The 23,018-nt window shown below is 38.4% G+C and overlaps 1 protein-coding gene across 1 annotated transcript in view; it reads left to right on the top strand.

Moving 5' to 3' along the window:
• Window positions 1-23,018, top strand: part of EDARADD (EDAR associated death domain) — a 328,759-nt gene that overhangs the window by 173,843 nt on the left and 131,898 nt on the right. The window lies entirely within an intron of this gene.

Genomic DNA, 23,018 nt, shown 5'->3' on the forward strand with positions numbered 1-23,018 from the left:
AAAGCTAAAATCCTATCCAGGAACCCTGGTGTGTATGTTCTATATAACCTCCAGTGAACAACTACAATGCTGTTCACATTGCATGTGTATTTTAGTATTTTTCCCATTGTGTCTTTCATATGCAGACTCAGTTGAGGTAGGGAAAGTAGTGCAATCCTGTTTATCTCAGTTTCTGGTAGCAGCTATGGTTGCCACTGGGTCATTACTACCTTTTGTATTGGCCTCCCAGGAGGTGGAGAGTGAAGGAGGTAAAGGACCCTCTGTTACATGGGGTATGGGGGGATTCTATGGTGCCTTCTGTTTCAGTTTCTTAGGATGGAGCAGTGAGGCTCCTCTTCTGATGGCAGACATGTATTGTCACCTGTGGTGACATGGTAGCAGGTGCTGGGACTGGTGGCTGCTGAGGTGTGCAGGCAGAAAGATTTGTCCACTGGCAACATGCAGTACATTCTGGAACAACTTGGTGAGTTACTTGCCCAGTGAGCCTTAACCATGATGCTTTCGTAAGGGCAACTGGAGTTGCTGTGTGTACATATCGTTAAACAAATCTCAGTTTTGTGATAACTCACTGTAATAATGTCACTGTATTTACACTTGTTTTTGTACATTTGGAACTTTTCTCCCCGGGCCTCCACTGAAAATGGACCTGTATCCAGTCAGACTTTCCCGGTTAACAAATGTAAAATAAAAATAAAATAAAAAAATAAACTGGACTATGCCATTACTGTTCTTCTTCCCTTCTGTATCATAGCCCATAGTTTGTTCATTGCCCTGCCCTCCCATCACCAGTAATCTAACCTCTGCCTTATATGCACTCATACCTTTTGTATGTACACTACTCCATCTATCTATGCTTGTGTTCCATGCATGGTCTATCAATACTCACTATGTGCCCTTCTCCCTCTATATCATTTAGTACATCAGTCATTACCCTTCCCATCTACTTTTCTCTTGTAATAATGAAAAGGCAATATATCTCAACAAAAAGAAACACCCCTCCCCCATCATCAGTACCATGTCACTTATCTTTGTGATTTCCCTCTATTTGTTGTATTTGCCTTTCTTTCTAAACTAGCTACCCAGTTTTCTCCTCATTTATATGATAAACAGGTTGCCCATTTTATTGTGCACACCCACAATAGTGATTCTGTTGGGTGCCATACTTTGCTATGGTTACCTCATTGTCACTTTGTGTTGCAAGTTGCTGCTAGCCATCACAGCATTTTGCATAGCTGATTGTACTTCTTGAGTACAGATGGCAGCTTTGTCATGATGCCATACACATTATCCATCCATGCTATAGTAAAGCTGTTCCTTTGGTATGCTGCTATAGCACTTTACTATATCTTTCAACTGTCATCTGTTTTATTATGTGGTCTTTCAGTTGGTATTAACCAGCACCTGTTACATCCCTAATTAGCTTTTGGATGCTTTGTGCAGGCTTGCTATTTACCTTTGTCAGTCCAAGCCTATGTCTTTGACTATGAGCTGTTAGCAGGCTACTTCTTCTGGTCAAGAGTTTGATTCCCTCAGACTCCATTTGCTGACAATGTAACTCTAAACGAGTCATGTAACCAGACAGTACTTTGTGGCTGAGTCTGAAAATGTCCATATGGATCAGTACTTTACCCATTAGCAAAGATAGGTAAAACAAAATAAAATAAACTATGCTGCTTTATTTGCAAGATCAGGAAGTCTGCCAGGAGAATGTTGCATACAAATAAATCTTGAAATTATACTAGAGATGCAAGTTCTAACAAAAGTAATAGTAGATTTCCTGAGTAGAGTTAAACAAGGAAAAAATAACTCCGCAGTAATCTTAGTTGTCATTAAAACAGAGCCGACAATATGAGTGAGTAATATGGCTTCTGTTCTAATGTAAGATGAGATTCATACTTGTATGCACTTTTATTAAGGCAATACATGCCTAAAGACCTAAGCACTTTACAAACTAAGAAAATAAGTGTAATACATGAGCAGACCAAAAATAAATGTAACAAAATAAAAATGTTAAAATGAATTATTAAAACATATCCACATTATAATTATAGATGAAGATGTTGTCAATGCCAAATGCTAATTTACTTTCAGTACTCAATACAAACCAGAGATTCATACAGATAGAGGAAGAAAGCCTCAAACTGTGTGCATTTAATACACTGCTAGGAAGGAACAAATTCCTACTGTTAGGAAAGTACAAATTTCTTAAGACATTTCGTTAACATTTCAGTAGCAGTAGTGTTTATTCCATGGTGCTGGTGTGCATGTAATTTACGGCTTGGACATTTATAGTAAGAATAATTAATGATCTATTGGTGTGAGGTTAAACATAAGGAGAGGAGCAGCTGCTAAACAGATTAAGATGGCATCATTTCAAGTTAAACAAGTGCAAATGTAAAACAATGATGCAATGACACAGGGGAAAAGCAGCTAAAACAGAAGTCCCAGGAAAGATAAAGAATCTTGCAAAGCTAGGTCTTGATATGTGTAAGATAGCTATGCCTCTAAGAAAGCTGATAGAACAATGTCCTAATGCTTAACAAGAACTGATGTTAACAAGGTAGGATGTGAATAATTCAGGTTTGTTGCAAATATTTCAGCCAAAGTAGTACAGGAGAATCATCCTACATGAAAAATAAGCTCGACATGCTGAAACAGCAAAAGAACCCATAGCAACGGTGCATAGATGTGAGAAATAACATGAATGTCTGAGGATTTCATGGGTAAAGAGACAACAGACCCTTGCAAAGCATGTTAAGAAAATATGTGTACAACACAATTCTTAGGTCTTAGATAATGTTTCTTAATTTATAGTAGTATCACTGGAAATTGATATATATAGGACAGGCCGAGAATACATTGGGGATATGACAAGTACCATATATTTACCAAAGAAGCATGAAGAGGTACTTGAAGAACTAGAGATTTTTTGACTAATTCCACTGTTACCAATGACAAAAGAAAAAGTAAAGCAATTCCAGGCGTATTAACAGCAGTTTGGAAATGGAGCTATTGAAAGATATTACAGCTGAGAGATGGCTGGGCAAAAATCATCCGTAAGGAAAGAAATTCAGTCTTATTTTTCATTCAGGGTAGAAACATGTTTTGCCCAGGGCTTGATATTCAAAGCTGACAAAATAATAGTTCTCAATCAACTGAAAGAAATAATTCTTGAGAGGATACATAACTCATCTAAAAATAGTAAAGTTCAAAGAAAAGTCAAGAGACTTAATGTTATAGCCATAAATGTCACCACAAATAGAACAAGGAGTGCAGAATGTTGCATCTCCAATACATACCATAACAACAATACTAAAAAAGAAAAGAGAGGCTAGCATACTTAGTCCGATATTATCCATAGAACAGATCAAGTACATGTTTATTCTAAATAAAAATAGCCATGCATTTCATATGTGAATTATTATTTTCTGCAATAATCAAACAGATGTAACAACAGGAAGTATGACTAGTGCATTCAATTATTTTTTGGCAGGAGATACCTGATACCGTCCTATCAAGTTATGGTCTGCTGTGCATAATTTAGAAAGTCAGAAGATGTTTGCACGAATGGTAATTCAGACATATAACATGCAGTCTAAGCTATCATCAGTCCAATGGACAAGTGGAGTGCCCTGTCCAAACAATGAAAAAAATCTTATGAGAAATACCAGTATCAGAATCTATGAGGACTGTCACCTCATCATTTTGTAATATGGGAATACTACAGTCCAGAGCTCAGTTTCTTAGATGGACAATTTTTAACAGGTAGAACACTGAGAAAGAAGTTTGCCTACTTCACCTATATTGAGGGTGCCTAAAAACTGACATAGAGTAAAAGGAGTGCTGGAGAAAATCGGGAGAGACTGAAACTGCAGAAGATTATCAGGTTTACAGGTTTACAGATTATAGACAAAGGAAGAATCCAAAAGCCATGGGAAAGCCTATAGCTTTAAGCTGAATTTGTTGGTAAACTATCTCAACCAAGATCCTATGCAGCTCATGGGGAAGATGGTAATTTGTATATAAGAAATAGCATGCAATTGTATAAAAAAATACAGAAAAGAGTTTCCTGAAGAAAGACAACCAGAATTGTCATTGCCTGTCCTGTCACGTGGAAATAACAATTTTAACAACTGTAATACTCAAGAGTTGCAGACAGACTCCAAAAGTCTTGTATCCAATTGAAGATGCAGTGCAAGCACTGTCCAAAAGGTAAGACCAGATGTCCATTAGAAACAGTCCGGCTAAATTCCCCTGGATGTTGGTATTAACAAAGATTGGGAATTGCTGGTCTCATGCATTAAAAGTGGGAATCTCAGTGTATAGAGGGTAGTTGAGATCTCCCATGAATATCATATTAGGTTGAATGGCGAGGGATTCAAGTACATTGAGATAGATAGGATGGGTTTCCTGGGACATGGAGAGGGCCTATAGGTTGCAAGGATATGGTATGAGAGCCTGTTTATTGTGAGTTGCACATATATGAGTTCCACTGGTTCATTCACTTTAGATAGTCTGGATATGAAGTTGTTTTTAATAAAAACTGAGACTCCTTCACCTTTATTTCCCTCCTGTGCAGCAGCTGGTCTAAAGATGTGAAAGGCATTATAACCTTGCACTGTCAGGGTATTCTCTGTGACTTTAAACCATGTCTCTGTTACTATACAAATGCCTACACTTTCCAGGAAGAGGAAGACTTGCAGGGAGTGGCATTTCTTGTTAACACTTCTAGCAATGAGCAGTACCACCTTCAGATATTCCTTCATAGCTTCAGTTAAGTTGGGAGATTTATCACTTTGGCATTGCCTAAAAAAAGCATAAGGGGATTGAAAATGTATTTGCCAATATCCAAAAAGCATAGAGGGACTAAGTGCAGATAATATCTGGCGAAGCACCATGGTTTGTCAACCATGTCCTCCCAGGCCATGAAATATTGTACCCCCTTGGACTGACACCGGAAAGTAATCTAATTGTTAAAATCAGCCAGTATTTGTTGATAAGTGGGTATCATCCTTGGAGAAGGTAGTATGCTGCTCAGTGCTAGCCTCATAGCTTTCTGAGACACATAATCATTGAGCTCGATCATGTCTCACTTTATATAGTCAAGGGAGGTACCTCTCAGGTCAATACCTACATGGACTATGATACAGTCATACTGGTACTTGTGGTTCAGTGACCTGACTGCTTGTATGACTTGATGTATCCTAGCCCTGGAAAAGCAGATAACTGTGACTCTGTCCTTAGTCTGGTGAGGGGGACCTTGGTGTACCTCACTACAGAATAACCATTGACCAGGAAATTGGGTTGTGCACTGGTTTGCCTTAAGGGCTTAGCAGTAGAGGCATTAGATACACTATTACTATGTGTAGCTGTGGGTGGTGGTTTAATGGAATGTATATTTGATGGCTGAGAACTTATTTTTGATTGTGCTGTGCAGGAGGTCTTAGTGTTTTAGGAATGTAAGTGTCACAGCATAAGTAGTTCTATGTGTAGGGTTTCTACCTTGTGCAGTAGGCATGGTGCAATGTCACTGACCGCCTCTATAGGATTAGTTTTGGTTCCATGAGAGAGTTTTGCTTCCAGCATTAAAGTATATTTACATCTCTCTTGCAAACTTTATCTGATTTATTAAGAATAAGTGGGTTGTCAATGTACAAGAGGCAATTGCTACAATACCTGAGAATGTCCATTTCAGCCAGACAGAGTTGGGAAGTGCATATCCATGGCTGCAGATCTACTTGGGAGGAGTGAGGGAAATTTAAAAATTGAATAAGTCAATAACACATGGAAATTGATGAGCAAAACTCAGCTATGTGCAAACTAGATGCTCTAGTAGTTTAAAAAATGGAGCTTGTAGGTTATGAGCCAATTATTGTGCAATTGCAATGCTTAAATAGCAGCAGAGATTCAATAGAAAAATGCATACAAGCCCTGTGGCCAATCAAAAACAGTACACTCTTCTTTCCTTTATACAATCCCTGGCCTGAAAATGACTCAGGTCTCCTATACTCTCACTAAAATAGAACTAAGACAGCTCTAACTAAAGACTGTAAAAAATGTCAAAAAGTGCAGATATTCAACACAGAAACACTCAAATAATACAGCAAAAATAGTGCTAAAACAGTGGGTATGGTAATGTAAGTTTTAGCTTTTGTAGAGTTTAGCAGAAATCAGCCACACTCTTCTACTCAAGTAGCATGGGTCAGCAAAGATTGCCAAATGCCTCAGGCACAGAGATTGAAATTTTAAACAAGATAGCCCTCTAGCCAATCAAATAAATGAACAATAAGCCTTCACCAGCAATTCCCAGCTCATAAGGGTGGAGACTACCCTCTCTTCCCACAAGAGTGTAGACTACAAACCTTCCTAATGTAAAATAAGTAGTTTGGAGCCCAATTGCTTAAACCAGAACAAAGATGATTTTAGAATAACAGACACAATAAGCCTTTAACCAGTAATTCCTAACTCAGAAGGGTACTAGCTACCTCTCCTGCTACAAGAGTGTAGACGACAAAGCCTCCTGATGTAAAATGGCTAGTTTTAAGCTCAAGTGCTTAAATCAGAGCTGAGAGGCTTAGAATAACAGTTACAAAGTAATCAGGCAAGTAACAGGCAGTAATAAATGCTGCAGATTAAATGCAACTGAACACTTTAAGAACATGCAGCAAAAAGCTAAATAGAGTAGGAATAAGCACACATACAGTAAAAACAGCTGAATAAAGTGCATTTATTAGTAAGGAAGGTGGGAAACAGAAGATAATAAGACACTAAGGATGAGCTTCACAGATGATCTCTCAGTGGTCTGTAGAATGAGCTGATGAGATGAGACTGGGAGGAGTGTCCAAAGTCAGATTTATAGTAGAGGCTGGCAACCCAAAAGCCACCATAGCCAAGCCCACCTACAACTCCAAAAAGAACAAAAAATTAAAACAAAACAAAACAAAATGCAATATAAGAGTAAGGATAAAAAAATGGAAGTAACTAAACCTTAAATGAATAACTCTAATCCAAATCACACGCAGACAGAGATTAACATTACTTAGGCAGAGAGCAAGTCACAGAGCACAACTAAAGATGCCACTAAATTTATTTATTATTTATTTATTTATTTATTTATTTATTAACTGGGAAAGTCTGAGTGGGTTCTATGTACCTATTTTCAGTGGAGGCCCGAGGAGAAAAGCTCCATAATTACTTAATAAATATTGCTTAACAAAAATTACTTAAATATAACTTAACAAAAAATAGTTATGGTTAAAAAACACAAGAAGATAACATTGTCAGTATAATACAGTACAGTATGAACATTTGGAATGCTGTATAAAACTGGATATGAATCTAGAGATAACTTACTTGATACTTGTAGTTAAATAAGGAGTGCTATTTCTTAGCTCCCCTGACAGGCAACAGTCTCATAACACTTTATAATCTGCAATGCCCATCTGCTAGCACACTCTCATACCTCATCATTTAGTATTCCCTGCACTCAGACTCAGTCTTCTGCATTGTGGCTACATATTTAGACTAGCATGTCAAACTTATACCAAACAACTTATCTCTCTCATCCTAAACACCACAGTGAGTGGCAAAGGTAATAATCCCATCAGTACAAGTAACAGTCAAGCTCTTGTAATATGGCAGGACTGTATCACAGTAGGTAAAGATTCTGTCTCTCAGATTCAGCATTCAGGATGTGGGATTCAACTTTGACTTTTGGTGACCGTCTATGTGGAATTTGCATATCCTTACCATGTGTTTGTGGGCTTTCTCTGAGTGTTCCAGTTTCCAGTCACCACCTGAAAACGTGCTGGTTAATTGATTACACTACACTGTAAAATATACATTGGACATACCCTTGCACTATTGTTTTCGGTTATGGCTGGAAAGTGTCCAAGAAGCAGTTGCTTACTTACCCACTTAAAAATAAATAAATAAGAACATAGATTTCTGTTGTGTTTAGTTCTATGTAATTTGCAAATACCATGATGCATTCAGTTCCAAAGCTTTGCCTTATCAAGTTGATTAATCTTATCTAGGACTTTAAGTGTATTTTCTATATATGTGATTTTATAGTAAATGTTTAATGCATTTTCATTATAAAGGTATGTACTGCATTTTGGTTCTCTCCCATTGCAAAAGAACTCATTAGAATAATATGCCATCATAATGTGCAGCCAGAGTACTTTGTGTGCACTATGTAGAGACTACAAATGCAAATTAGCAAACTACTCCTTAGCTGATCATACACAATTAAAAAATGCAAACTATGGGACCCTAGCCGTGGACAGACCAATGGTGTTGTGCTTGACAGTGCAGCATGTAGAAAAAATCCTATCAGTAATGGAGTTTTTGTGCTGCAGGCAACCATGTTACCTCCACAACATTTACCCACTCCTTTGTTACTGCAGGGCTCCTGCCAGTGGAGTCCACACAGCACCAGATCCCCATATAACCATATTATGTGACTGACCTTTGCACCTACATCATGCCTAATGACTGATTTTTTTTTTTTTTGTGAATCACAGTTAGGCTTACAAAGTATACCTTGCCACATATCATTTCCCTGTTGTGCTGTGACATGCGACATAGCTTTGTACAGCAGCTGTTGGTCTGGATATGAATAGACACCAGGATGTGTAGCACACTACTGTGTGTCATGCTCTCCTCTATGCAATTCATATAGTTGTAGATATGGGTTCCCTGCACTGCCATGAAGGACCACAATCCATGTCTGTCAATCTTAATTCTGAATGCTGACATACTAAACATGGTGCAGGGAGCTTGCAGACCACTGCACCCTAAGTTTATGAATATGAGATGCATTTGTAAAAGGCATTGCTCTCTGCGGTTCTTTACAGAAAAAGTACTTGCATAAACATTGTCTTCTGTTTAGTGGAAAAATAAAATGCATTACTCAAATTTATATATGTTGCATTTACAAGAAGGAGCAAGCAGGTGGGTTTTAACAAAAGCCAGAAGTAATTGTCTAGCTGAGTCCCAGATTTAGTCCGCAGACCATAATTTGACTAGGAAGAAAAGGAGAAAATGGCAGAGTATTAGGAAGCTTTGCAATGGAAGTGAATCCTTTAGTTAGCCTTCTGCTGTTTTCCTCATTAATCTGGTCTTTGAACTGGCATGAAACCTTTGATTTGATGTTCAGCCAACAAAAAGAAACAATAAGAAAGTTAAATATCTTTGCAGGCAGTTGTACTGTACTCAGTTTAATTTCAAAAGCATTAGGCAAGGTCATCTTTTTCAGTATAAAAATATCTATTTTTTGATAGCATCTGTAAAAACTAGAAAAAAAAAACTGTTGTCCATGAGTTCAGCTTATACAATATATGTTGTTGGTTTGCAGAACGCAGCATTCTACTGCCATAACATTGAACATGCATGCAGTCAGACCTGCCAGATATGTCCCTTTCTTGGTGGCTCAGCTGCCACAATGCTATTCCTACAGGGATGTGCAGGTACACATATGCATGTATGCAGCAGAGTGCATGTGACAGTTTTTCTCCTTATTTATTAGTTGAGAGGGAGAGCCAAGAACAGTATTAGTATTAAGTTCACTGTTTATGTTAATACATGTTTCGTTACATGTGCCCAAGATTTACATGTTTCATTACATGTGCCCAAGATTTACATGTTTCCTTACGTGTCCAAGATTTATTTATTATTTTATTTATTTTACATTTGTTAACCGGGGGTGTCTGACTGAGTCGAAAAGGCCCTTTTTCAGTAGAGGCCCGGGAAGAAAAGCTCCACATAGAAAAATTACAGATACATTTAGATATTTAGACATGATCAGTATACACACAAATTACAATAGATATGTTTTTACTGTGATATGCAGCACATCAACAGTTACAGTGGGGAGAGCAAACAAGAAAATATTAATTTAAAAATAAAGGTAATTAATAGATTTGTGGTTTACAGCTGAAATTTGGAACATAGGTGGAATACATACATAGTACACAGGTACAGTACATACATTGTACATTAGCCAGAGTTTGTGAGTAAGAGTGAAAACTATTATCAAGTACTCTAGGTTTAGTATGTGTACTTGGCGTCTTAGACAAAGTGGGAAACCAAACTGTGATTCAAGTGGAACACCACATTTAAAAATTCACTGTTAAACCTTTCAAGTATTTTTGCAGGGGGAAGGGGGCTTTACCCCTTGTGCCTCCTAACACAGGTGGTTATTCCTGCCATAACCCTGTTACTTATACGTAATAAAGTCAAAGTCAATCTGTCTCAGAGTATGAGAAATATTTGGGGGCAACATAATCTTAGATTTAGTACAGATCCTTCACATTTGCATTCAAGTTTTGCATTTTTGAGGACTGTAATCGCAATCTGTAGAATTTCAACAGGCAACCAATCTACATACTATATAGATAGGGTTGGCAATGTTATCTCTGAAAGAGCATCTTTGAACCTTATGTGTTGTCATTCTAAACCATGTAGTATTAATTTTATTTCTTAAAATCATGACATACAGCATAAACATATTGCTTAGTAGTACTTAATATTACTGCCAGCAATAATTTCTCAGGAGTCAGCTTGGCCTGAAACAATGACCTGGGCATGCCCTTCTAGGGTGTCTTTTGTCATGGGCTAACAGCAGCAGCACACTGGCCAGTCAAAGGTATGGAAAAAGTCTGATAATCCAGCTCCCTCTGACAGCTGCCCTTTGTCATCCTTTTTGCAGTGAAAGCTTGTCAATCATTTCCCACTGGAAATGCATTTGGTTATGTATCCTTCTCTGGTTAAAGGTATGGGTCGTCATTCATTGTGCATGTGGTTAGGGTCATTACTTATTCTTTGCATAGATGGAGCATCACCTATCGTAGCAATGGTTGGATGGCACCCAGAAAGGTAGTTATTGCTTCCATAACACTCATTAAGTGATGCTGCAAAACTTAGTTGTTGAGCACTTCTCAGCTGTTTTTCATGTTTTCTCTGCGTATCATGCTCAGTATAAAAGGTATGCATTAAAAGATCATTACTTGAAACAATGAAGCAAGAACATGTTTGTTAAATTCTGCAGTCTCTGGTCAGCAGTTCCTGTCTGTTTTCCAGTACCAAAACATCTCAATGACATTTTGCACATCTGTTGAAACTGCATATTGTATGCTATTCTGTACCATCTATCATTGTTTAATCTAGAATGCAGAGTTGTTTTCAAATGTAATGCATCTGTTGCAGTGATGATGACTACGTACATGAAATTTAAATAAGCAAAGACAAGACTATCTGTTTTGTTCTGAAGGGGCTTCTCACTGGGAATTATAGCTTTAGTAGCTTTCTTGAACACTTGAACAGATAACTCAGCTAGGTTGATGGTAAGATGCAAAGATTTCTACTAGGTCATTTTTCCCATGCCTGATATCCATCAAGCCATTCTCTGGTCAGGCTCAGCCCATTTGTTTCCCCTGTTATGATGACCACATACTCTGTACTATAAAGAGATGAGAAGCACCCATGGCATTTATTACAGGTAACTGGGTAACAACTGATGAGTACAGCACATCTACTTGATCACTACTTGTTTGTGAAATCGGCTTTTTATGTCAGTTGTAGCAATCCAAAAACACTACTACAAATACTAATGCAAGATAAGCTTGCATGCACTACTCTGACATCAGACAAATAGATAACCAGTTTTGTTGTACATATTTTAATGCTGTTATGCTCTAGTCTCATGCTAGAGTACACATGGCTGCAACCACAGAACAGTGTCAGAAAGATATAACACATTTAAAAGCTGTAATCCACTTCTCACTGGCAGAAAAAAAGCTTCAAACTTGAGGTGAATTTCTTGACCACCATTTCTCAAGCCATAATAAGTGAGTTATGATTGGTGACCTAATCATAATCCTCTATATCATACGTCATACAAATAAAACCTGCCATTTGTCTGTTGTTGCCAATGATACCCTCTCTCTTAGGTGAAAATGCTGAACAGTGGCCAGTGATTCATAACCAGCATAAACCATGTTTCCTATTGCCATTGCTTGAATTTCTTTACTTACCAGAACAAGGATAGGGTTTCTCTAGGATTTTAAGTCATAATTACATTATTTTTTGTCACTGATCTTGAAGCAGATGGACTGCAATTTTCTATACCATCCTGGAGGATGTGTAGTAAAACATAACTGATTCTGTAATTAAGCACTTGGGCTTCAGAACAGTTGTTTTACATTAGGAAGGTTTGTGGCAAGCACTGTGGTGGCAGGACAGGTAGCTTTCATCCTTCTAAGTTGGGAACTGCTGATTGAGAGCCCAGTGTCCAAGTGTATTAGTTCTGGTTTAGGCACTTGGGCTTCAGGCCAGTTATTTTACATTAAGAAGGTTCGTGGTCTGCACTCTTGTGGGAGAAGAGGCTGGACTCTGCCCTTCTGAGCTGGAAATTTTCTGGTTAAAGGTTTATAGTGCCTGAATATTTGAACTGTATCTTACTGAAATTGGTTCACCTTGTTTGCTCTAGCATAGACTAGATCCAGGCCTACTGAATCTAGCTTTGTTTATATGCTTGTTGTTTGTTTGCTTGTTATTTCCTGGAAGCTAATTCCACCTAATACAACTTCTCAGTGCTTCTGTGGATCACTAGTGATATCTGCATTGCTTACTGTACTTATTTCCTTGTTTCACTTGAAAGAAAGTTACTGTTTGTCATTTTGCATTTAGTTACTTGTAACACATTGCACTCAAGTTACCTGGCACTTGCTCACTAAAGCAATTATATAAGTCAGCACTAAAATTAAAAGCACTACACCCTCACTCCCCACTGGCCCTTGTTTTCAATTAAGGATTTCCCAATATTATTCTAGCATGTCCAAAGGTCAGTTGTCAATCTCCTCTCCGGTCCAGCTGGTGAATCTGGGAATCTTGAGGCAATGTTATAACTGCCTCATGTACACAGACAACCCTCTCCTCCTCCCACATAACACAAATACTTGAGAGATGCAGCTATTTAGCCAAACTGGAGGCTGAGCTCTCTCAACTCAGGACTGGCAAGACCAGACAGGAGGAGAAGGCAACTACACACACCACAAAACCAGCCTCACATAATGCTACCACTCCACTGAATCAAACACATAAACACACAAAGACATACTCGGAGGCTCTGAGTAAAATTTACCTAAACAGCAGAGGCCTCCAAAGCAGACACCCAAACAACTGCTACCTCAAGACACCCCACAAGCAACACATAAACCACAAAAGCAGTGTGCAAAGCAGTCACAGCCCTTAAGGCCAAATACAACACCAAACATACTTGTCATAGGTGACTCCATAGTCAGACACACTGATGTCCCACTCACCAGGCTGAACAAGGAGAGGGTCACAGTAAGCTGCCTATCGGGCGCTAGAATCCGCCACATAACACAAGCACTGGTCACTCCATGGCAAGTACAAATATGACACAGTCATTGTCCATGCTGGTGTGAACGACCTGAGACGTACCTCCCTGGACTACATGAAAAGAGACATAGAGGAGCTCTCTGATTATGTAGCCCAGGCAGGTATGACCCTAACCCTGAGCAGTATCCTTCCTTCACCAAGAATGATGCCACAATATAGAGACAAGATGATCAGCTTTAACAATTGGCTTAATGTCTGGTGTCATTCAAAGGGGATCCAGTGTCTGTCTGCCTGGGATGACATGCTTGACAAGCCATGCTGCTTCACAAGGGACGGCTTGCACCTGTCACCCCTGGGATTCCGGATATTGGCTAAGGCTCTTGCCACCCCCATAGTGCCTTTTTTAGGCAAGGCTTAAATTCTAAACCTACCACCCTAGAAAACAAAAATGGGAAGAAACTGAGGGTAATGCTGCTCAATGCCAGAAGTCTAAATCTCAAAATGCACGCACTCGAGGCCCTTCTCAGTATGGAGAACATCGATGTCTGTGCTGTAACTGAAACCTGGTTCAAGGCTCCTGAGAGCACCCCGGCACTATTAGGTTTTACCTCATATCATGCGTTCCGGCCCCAAAACCCGGACCACACCACAAAAGGAGGGGGTGTATCCATATTCATAAAGGATACTCACACCTCCAGGTTGGTGGCAACACACGAAGCTTCAGAAACCATCCAGGTGCAACTAACCATAGGCAAAACTGCTCTACAAATTGTAGCATGCTACAGGCCACCCTCTCAAACTCAGGAACCCCACACAGCCTTCCTGAAGACACTGGAGGGTATAAATGTATCTCCAAACACCATCATATTGGGTGACTTCAACTACCCGAATATAGACTGGGAACATTACTCAAGCCCTAACTTTCTAGCCCAACGGTTCCTGGAGTTCATAAATTCAAATGCCATGGAACAGCTAGTCACTGTTCCCACGAGAGGAGAAAATATACTAGATCTCATTGTCACAAACATGGGGACAAAATGCTCCACACTGGAAGTATATCCCTCATTGGTGAGATCTGATCATAAACTAATCTCACTGGAAATCCACATCCCGCCCCACCCCAAGCAAAAGACCATAGTGAAGAACTTCTCTAAAGCAAACTTCACACTACTCAAGACTGGTGTGGTATCCTTCAAGGCCCCTGAGCCAGAGGAAACCACAACCCAAGCTGCGGAAGCCCTTACAAATGCCTTCTATGAACACCTCCAGGACTGCATGGATAAGGCAATCCCAAATAAAACCAAGACTCTTTCCACAAAGGGCAAACGTCCAGTCTGGTGGACCCCAGCCATTAACAAACTTTACAATAAGAGGAGAAAGCTATTACATGATAGAACAAAATCCATAAAAGGGAAGTCACCCCTGATCATTATTAGTAAAAAAATACGAGCACTCATAAAATCAACTAAGGCCAATTTTGAGAGAAAAATTGCCATGGATTCAAAGGACAATCATAAGGCCTTTTTCAGCTATGTTAGGAACCTGGGTGGAAACTCCCAGATATGCTCAGAATTAGTCCAAAATGATACATAAATCACTGAACCCACAGACATTGCCAACATACTGGCAGACAGGTTCAGTGCAAACTTCACCCCCCTCTCCCCCTCTAAAGGAGAGATAACTATCCCAGCCGAGTGTACCCTCCCGGACATCTCAAATGCGCAGGTGAAAGCTGCTCTCTCTAAAGCTAAAAACACAGCATCAATGGGACCGGATGGTGTCCCCGGCTGTGTGCTACACGAGCTAAATGAGGAATTAAACCCGCACATAAGGCAGCTGTTTAATCTCAGCCTTACCACAGGATATGTGCCCAAGGAGTGGCGTACGGCAACTGTGGTCCCACTCCACAAAGGCGGTGCCTCTACGGACCCTGGTAATTACCGCCCCATAAGCTTAACAAGTCTAGTCTGCAAAGCTATGGAGAGGATCATAATGGAGCTCATAAACAAAGATATAGGGGAATTGCAGACATTGGACCCGACCCAGTTTGGCTTTGTCAAGGGAAGATCATGCCTTTTGAACTTGGTTGACTTCTTCGAAACAGTCACCAAGGCCATTGATGAGGAAAGGCAGTCCATACAGCCTACCTTGACCTTGCAAAGGCTTTCGACACAATACCCCACTCGGGTATTGTAGAAAAACTTACCAGCTTAAATGTAAACCCATATGTCACAAGATGGGTTGCAAACTGGCTTAAGGACAGAACCCACAGGGTTAGAGTTGCTGGCGCTGTGTCAGACTCCAAGCCGGTCACAAGTGGTGTCCCACAGGGCTCGGTCCTTGGCTCCCTATTGTTTGGCATCTACTTCTCAGAAGTACAGGCCAACATGGGAGGACTTTGGCTGACAAAGTTTGCAGACGACTGCAAACTGGGCCATAGTGGAAAGTGCATCGGACACGGATATCCTTCAGAAGGGACTCACGGAAACAGATAGCTGGTGCCAGAGCCATGGCCTGAAGTTAAACGCCAAAAATGTATAGTCATACCCTTCGGGAAAAACAAGGTAACCCCAAGCTACCATATAGGTGGCAATCCACTAAGCACAGAAGAGGTTATCAGGGACCTGGGGACCCAGGTTGACAGTGGCCTTTCTTTTGACACTCACATTGCTAAAGTGGTTAGAAAGACCTTCTACATTGCCCACCTGATCATGAAGGGATTCACATCCAGATCTAGTGAGGTCATTGTTCCCCTGTACTCTTCACTTATCAGACCAATGATCGAGTACAATGCCCCATTCGGGATGTATCTCACCCGACATCTGCAGCAATTGGAGAGACCCCAAAAGTTCCTCACCAAAAGGATAAAAGGACTCCAAAATCTGTCATATGCTGCCAGATTGAAGAAACTCCAGCTCTATTCAGTCGCATACCATCTGCTCAGAGGTGACATGTGCCTGACATACAAGGCCATGTCCAACCCGGAATTAATGGACATGTTCCACCTCAAAAAATCCAAATCCACCAAAACCACTAGAGCAAGCGACTTAAACCTTAGCACGGATATAAATAGGACATGCTGGAGGGATAGATTTATCACTCAGAGACTCCCTATGCTGTGGAATAAAATCCCGGTCCATGTGAGGCAGAGCACCTCGCTGACTCTGTTCAAGAGAAATCTAGACCTGTGGATGGGAGATCGTAGGTTTACCCCAGGAATCATCTCTGTGTCACTGCTGGACAGAGGCACAACAAACTAATGGGCACAGTATTTTTTCATATAAGGGGTGGCGTAAGCCACAATAATTTGGGCTAGGCTTATAAATGCCTTAGGGCAGATAGCCTAGTATAAACCTATGAACCTATGAACCTAAGCATTGCATTTTAACGTAATTGGCAAAGTTGAATCAAACTGTATGAACATGTAAGTTGATGACATTTTCCCAAATAGCATGCTTTGCAGGTCACTATCCATTTCATTTATAGCCATTCTGTAGCAATGCATTTAAAGGATAGAGCACTGCGCTGAGGTTCCACAGAAACTTACGGTCATAGATATGTATGAACTCAGTTGTGGAATATTTTCAGACCTTTGAAAAATCTATTTCTCTCTGCTTACTTAAGCTCATCATATTTTAGGTTTTGTAGAACTTTTCCAAGATGACACAGATGCTGTCACCCTTTGCTGTTGTCACAAGGATATTGCCTGTTTAGCATTTCATATTAGGAATCCTTTGGAATAAATGACAAATTGCTACTGCCAAATGGAAGATGGGGATATACATCGTTCAGAAAACCAACTGAATACTATGTAACAACCACTAATACATTTGTATCTTTACAAATTTCTTGAAAGACAACATTTCTGTTTGCAAGTATATTTGATGTGATTTATATTTGTGACTTCCTTCCATCTCGAGGAAAAAAAATCTTCAGGAATATGGCAAGGAATACAGGACTGTTTTTTGAAATGGGTTATTATTGACCTTGGAAACCCTGGGGATATGAACATTTGCTTTCATTTTCTTAAGTATCGCCATTTAGAGTTTCAGTCACTCTTCTTCAGTTTATATGGTAGACATTGCTTCCAGCTTTTATAGTCCCATTTTTAGTGATGGTCTAAGTGCATGAGGCTATATCCTGATAATTATGGATCTTTTAACTAGCTTTTGTATATTTAATTGTTCCCGTATCTTTGGCATAGATGTCTTAGGCATTTGCAAACAATTATAAGAGCTTCTGTGCCAGGGCAAACTTTTTAGTGTCTTTTACCACCTTCTCTGATTTCTTAAAAAAGAGAAAAAGTTAAATTAGTTTTGTATATCAACTCTTTTCAAAACAATGTTGTCCCATTTGTGTCACAGACATACAGATTCATTTTCACTACTTTATATTCATATGTCACCGACAGTTAATTTGTCTACTGTATACATGTTTTACCTCTATAAATTTTAGTAACATATCTGTCTTATCCACTGGTGCACATGAAAACAATTTCTCATATGTTTGCATGTTTGATTCATACAATGCAAATATAAGCATATTGGGTAATAAAATTCACTTTCTATATCTGACTCCATTTTGCGTTACACATATCCTGCATTCCCACATTATGTTGTATATAATGTCTCCCACATTTGGACTACCCAGAATCCTTCTGCCTTTAAGTCCCTTCTCCACTCTTATCTCTCCTCCACCTGGAAATGCTCCTGCTCCCACCCCTCCTAAACATCCCCTATACTCATCTTGCATTCAAAACTCTCCATCTCTTAAGCTCTAAGCTTTCCCCTACTGTTCTTCTCCAGCCTTGTCTCCTCCCTCTCACCCTAAAACCCTCTTCATCTCTTAAATATTCTGTGTAAAAAAAAAAAAAAAAAAAGTAACATCTCACTGATTGTTTTAACAAAAATTTTTCATTTTAATAATTTGTCTTAACTGCCAATATATTCCGTATGTACTTGGAGCTTTTTCTCCACATGATTGTATTAACTGCCAATATATTTTGTATGTACTTGGAGCTTTTCTCCACATAATTGTATTAAATGCCAATATATTTTTTATGTACTTGGAGCTTTTCTCCACATAATTGTATTAACTGCCAATATATTTTGTATGTACTTGGAGCTTTTCTCCCCTGGCCTCCATTGAAAAAGGGCTCACTATGGCCCAATGGACTTTCCCGGTTAACAAACTACAAATAAATAAATAAATAAATATCCTTATATCTAACTCCATGTTGAAAGTCCTTCTTGCATTCAACAATATGAACACTTTTGATCATTGCTTATTATACATGCTCTCTCTCTTTGGCATTAATTTTCTTTTTACCATTTCCACTTGTACGCTCTGTTGATATAGCCTTTCTTATGACATCTACTAAAACTTTCAATTTTTCTTTGGTTATATTTCATATTTTGCACTCCAAAAGTATGCTAGTTTTCTAAGAGAGTTAGTAAAAATTCTGTTAGCTTGCTATAACTTTTGCCAATCTTCTTATACAGAGTGCTGTGTTTAATGCTTGGTCAAGGGATAAATCGTCCTTATTGTGCAGTCGTTTTGCATAACTTTTGCCAATCTCCTTATACAGAGTGTTGTGTTTAATGCTTGGTCAAGGGATAAATCTTCCTTATTGTGCAGTCTTTTTGCATAACTTTTGCCAATCTCCTTATACAGAGTGCTGTGTTTAATGCTTGGTCAAGGGATAAATCTTCCTTATTGTGAAGTCTTTTTGCATAACTTTTGCCAATCTCCTTATACAGAGTGCTGTGTTTAATGCTTGGTCAAGGGATAAATCGTCCTTATTGTGCAGTCTTTTTGTATAACTTTTGCCAATCTCCTTATACAGAGTGCTGTGTTTAATGCTTGGTCAAGGGATAAATCGTCCTTATTGTGCAGTCTTTTTGCATAACTTTTGCCAAGCTCCTTATACAGAGTGCTGTGTTTAATGCTTGGTCAAGGGATAAATCTTCCTTATTGTGCAGTCTTTTTGCATAACTTTTGCCAATCTCCTTATACAGAGTGCTGTGTTTAATGCTTGGTCAAGGGATAAATCTTCCTTATTGTGCAGTCTTTTTGCATAACTTTTGCCAATCTCCTTATACAGAGTGCTGTGTTTAATGCTTGGTCAAAGGATAAATCTTCCTTATTGTGCAGTCTTTTTGCATAACTTTTGCCAATCTCCTTATACAGAGTGCTGTGTTTAATGCTTGGTCAAGGGATAAATCTTCCTTATTGTGCAGTCTTTTGGCATAACTTTTGCCAATCTCCTTATACAGAGTGCTATGTTTAATGCTTGGTCAAGGGATAAATCTTCCTTATTGTGCAGTCGTTTTGCATAACTTTTGCCAATCTCCTTATACAGAGTGCTGTGTTTAATGCTTGGTCAAGGGATAAATCGTCCTTATTGTGCAGTCTTGTTGCATAACTTTTGCCAATCTCCTTATACAGAGTGCTGTGTTTAATGCTTGGTCAAGGGATAAATCTTCCTTATTGTGCAGTCTTTTTGCATAACTTTTGCCAATCTCCTTATACAGAGTGCTGTGTTTAATGCTTGGTCAAGGGATAAATCGTCCTTATTGTGCAGTCTTGTTGCATAACTTTTGCCAATCTCCTTATACAGAGTGCTGTGTTTAATGCTTGGTCAAGGGATAAATCTTCCTTATTGTGCAGTCTTTTTGCATAACTTTTGCCAATCTCCTTATACAGAGTGCTGTGTTTAATGCTTGGTCAAGGGATAAATCTTCCTTATTGTGCAGCCTTTTTGCATGCTTGCATATTCTCACAACAAATGCCACATGTTTATTTCTTAGTACATCTGCCAATCTTTCTCCTAACTGGCAGTGCTTGGCTACTACATCTTGTTCCGCCAAACATTTAAATAAATTCATATTTTTTCAAGCTGGTTTGCAACTTAAGTCATTAGGAACCAGTGACCACCATATTTCATAGATTTTATACATTTTTAAACTAGTTTGCAATTTGTTATTAGGAGCCAGCATTCATAAATGTATTTTCATTACCCATATTAAATAGGAGATATTTTAAACCAGTAAATTACGAAGTTAATTCCAGCATAACAAATTGGAAAGGTCATCCTCCCTTTTTTTACTTTAACAGATAAGAAAATACAAAGGAGGACAACAGTTAGTGCTCTCCTTATGTGAGCCATGACTGCAAGATTTTCTTTCTTTTATTTATATATATATATATATATATATATATATATATATATATATATATATATATATATATATATATCCTTTGTTGCCCAGGTTAGTCCCAGTAAGGCTGTAGACTGTTTTCAGGGGAGATATGAGGTGGCATTTATACTATTAGGGGGAATTTGAGCAGAGCATCTTTTCAATACTTGCAATGGCTTCTTTTTCATCAACCTAGGCAGATAGAGACCTGTTTTAACATCTCATCTGGAGGTCAAATCACTGATGGACTGAACAATTTTACACAAGCTCTTTCTGTATTAAGTGAATATAATAGCAATCACTGTAATCTAGCTTCATATTTTCTTTTAATTTCTCCACATCTTTGTGTAAACATGTTTATATCCTTTCAAGTTTCAGCAGTTATGTGTTAGTATGCTTCATGTACTGTTTTGCACACCTCATTTAATTATTTTTTCTAGAAATTAAAATAATCTATATTTAATGAGGTATTTATAGCTCAAATACAACTACAAAGTGTCTACACTTTTTTAGAATGATTAATTTTTTCAGATTCATAGAGACATAGAATTTACAAAGCAGAGCCACGCCATGGGCCATAATTCGTTTGCCAATACCTACCTTTACAGGTCAACTCCTACCTTTAGAAGAGCAAATTAAGTCAGGTCCACGATCAACTTACGGGTGCCCATCTAATCATCAGGGTTTAGCTTAGCTGGTGCAACCAAACTGTGCAACAGTTTATACATTTGTAACAGCACTTCATTCAGCAGCACTACAAAATGTTTAGCTTTCAAAATGGCATGAACTACATGATTTATTTTCTTCATTCAGTATAACTTACCCAACCTTCCAGGGATATTAAAAGTATCAATTTATATAACATGCTCAGATATTAAATTGAACCCATGTTTATCTACATTTTTTGTTGCTGGTATTTAACTCATGTAATCATCAGTCTTCCATCCTGCTCAGCACTAATATTTATTTATTCTTGTTTGCTATACCGCATTTTTTCCTCACCCTTTTCAGCTAAAATCTGTTACCTTTTGAAACCTGAGATGGTTGTTTCACACATGAACCTGTCTTGATATATCATTAGTTTACTTTACATTTGCCCAGCATATTATGCTACCAGAACACCATAAAAGCACTGAGTCATGATTTTAACACATGTACTTTACTTATCTGCATTAGGATTTATTGTGGTGTTCCTATAGAGTCATGCTGTCACCCACATACACTTCATTCAGCATAAAACTAAAGATTCTGTGGTAAATTATTTGCACAAAATCTTACTTTTAATGTATTTTTCTTAAAAAGTAGCTCTTTTAGAAACAAATTACCTGGATATTTATATTACTCTACATTATTTGACTCTTACAAAATAAGATTCAGTTGATTTGAAATGGGATATCTGTCATTAGTCCTTGGAAATATGCCTCATCTCTAACCAGAAGTGTGGACATTATGGTGTTCATAGGTCCTGAGATACTGTTTAGCGTTTATTAAAATAGCTAAACATTTCCTAACACTATTTTAGAATGCAATATATATCCTACAAAAAAAAAAAAGTCAAAGCTGATAACAGTTCTCTTTTTTTAGGGAGAGGTGTTATCTGTGTTAATGCCAAAAGTCTAACCCATTGACTGATGGAGGTTGAGGGCTGGGACCCATTGTTTCTAACTCCATGATGCAGTACTGGGACTATGTGACAGATAATAATGGCATGTATTTAAAGGACTGAGCTCACTATATCTATGAATCAGGTAACACAATGACCAGCTGTCCTGCAAGGATGAGGATCTCTGGCAACCTACCCATTTCTTCAATCCTTTGCTCTACAGCCATTACAATTTGTGATATTATATTAAGGTCAGATCTTAAAAATAAAAGAACTAAACAGTTGTTCAGATATGATGAGATAGTGGACTGAAATGATAGAACTTCTAAATCTGAAGATCTACAGGGGCTGAATGGGGTAATTGTAGGAACATCAAAAAATCACTGACTTATGAGTGAATGTACATAACATTCACATTTGTCTCTATCTGAACTCCTTAAATTTCTCAATACTTGGTGTATATTTCATCATAAATTTCTCACATTTGCCCAGCTCAATACAGAGTAACTAGTTCTCTTCATACCGCTTAACTTTTCCTCATTTTTACAGAACACCTTTAATTTTACCTCACATTTTTACCCTGTCTCTTGTAAAATTTGTGATTTTTTTGGTAAATCATCAAGCTTTACAATCAGCCATCCAATAATACTAGACATTAAATTTTATGAGTCTTACTGCATAGTTATGTTATCTTTTTAAGTATATTACAGTAATATTTAAAAATTAGCACTGATTTGGGCCTTTTTCCCCAACCATTACTGTTGGTTTTGTTCAAAACTCTTGACAAAGAAGTCTAAGAGGTATGTTTATTGACAAGAAGAAGAAGATATCAAGTGTCAACTGATCCTCAG

The sequence above is a fragment of the Protopterus annectens genome, chromosome 1.part1 (assembly GCF_019279795.1).
Source record: "Protopterus annectens isolate FY-2018-M chromosome 1.part1, PAN1.0, whole genome shotgun sequence".
In the NCBI taxonomy this organism is placed as follows: domain Eukaryota; kingdom Metazoa; phylum Chordata; order Ceratodontiformes; family Protopteridae; genus Protopterus; species Protopterus annectens.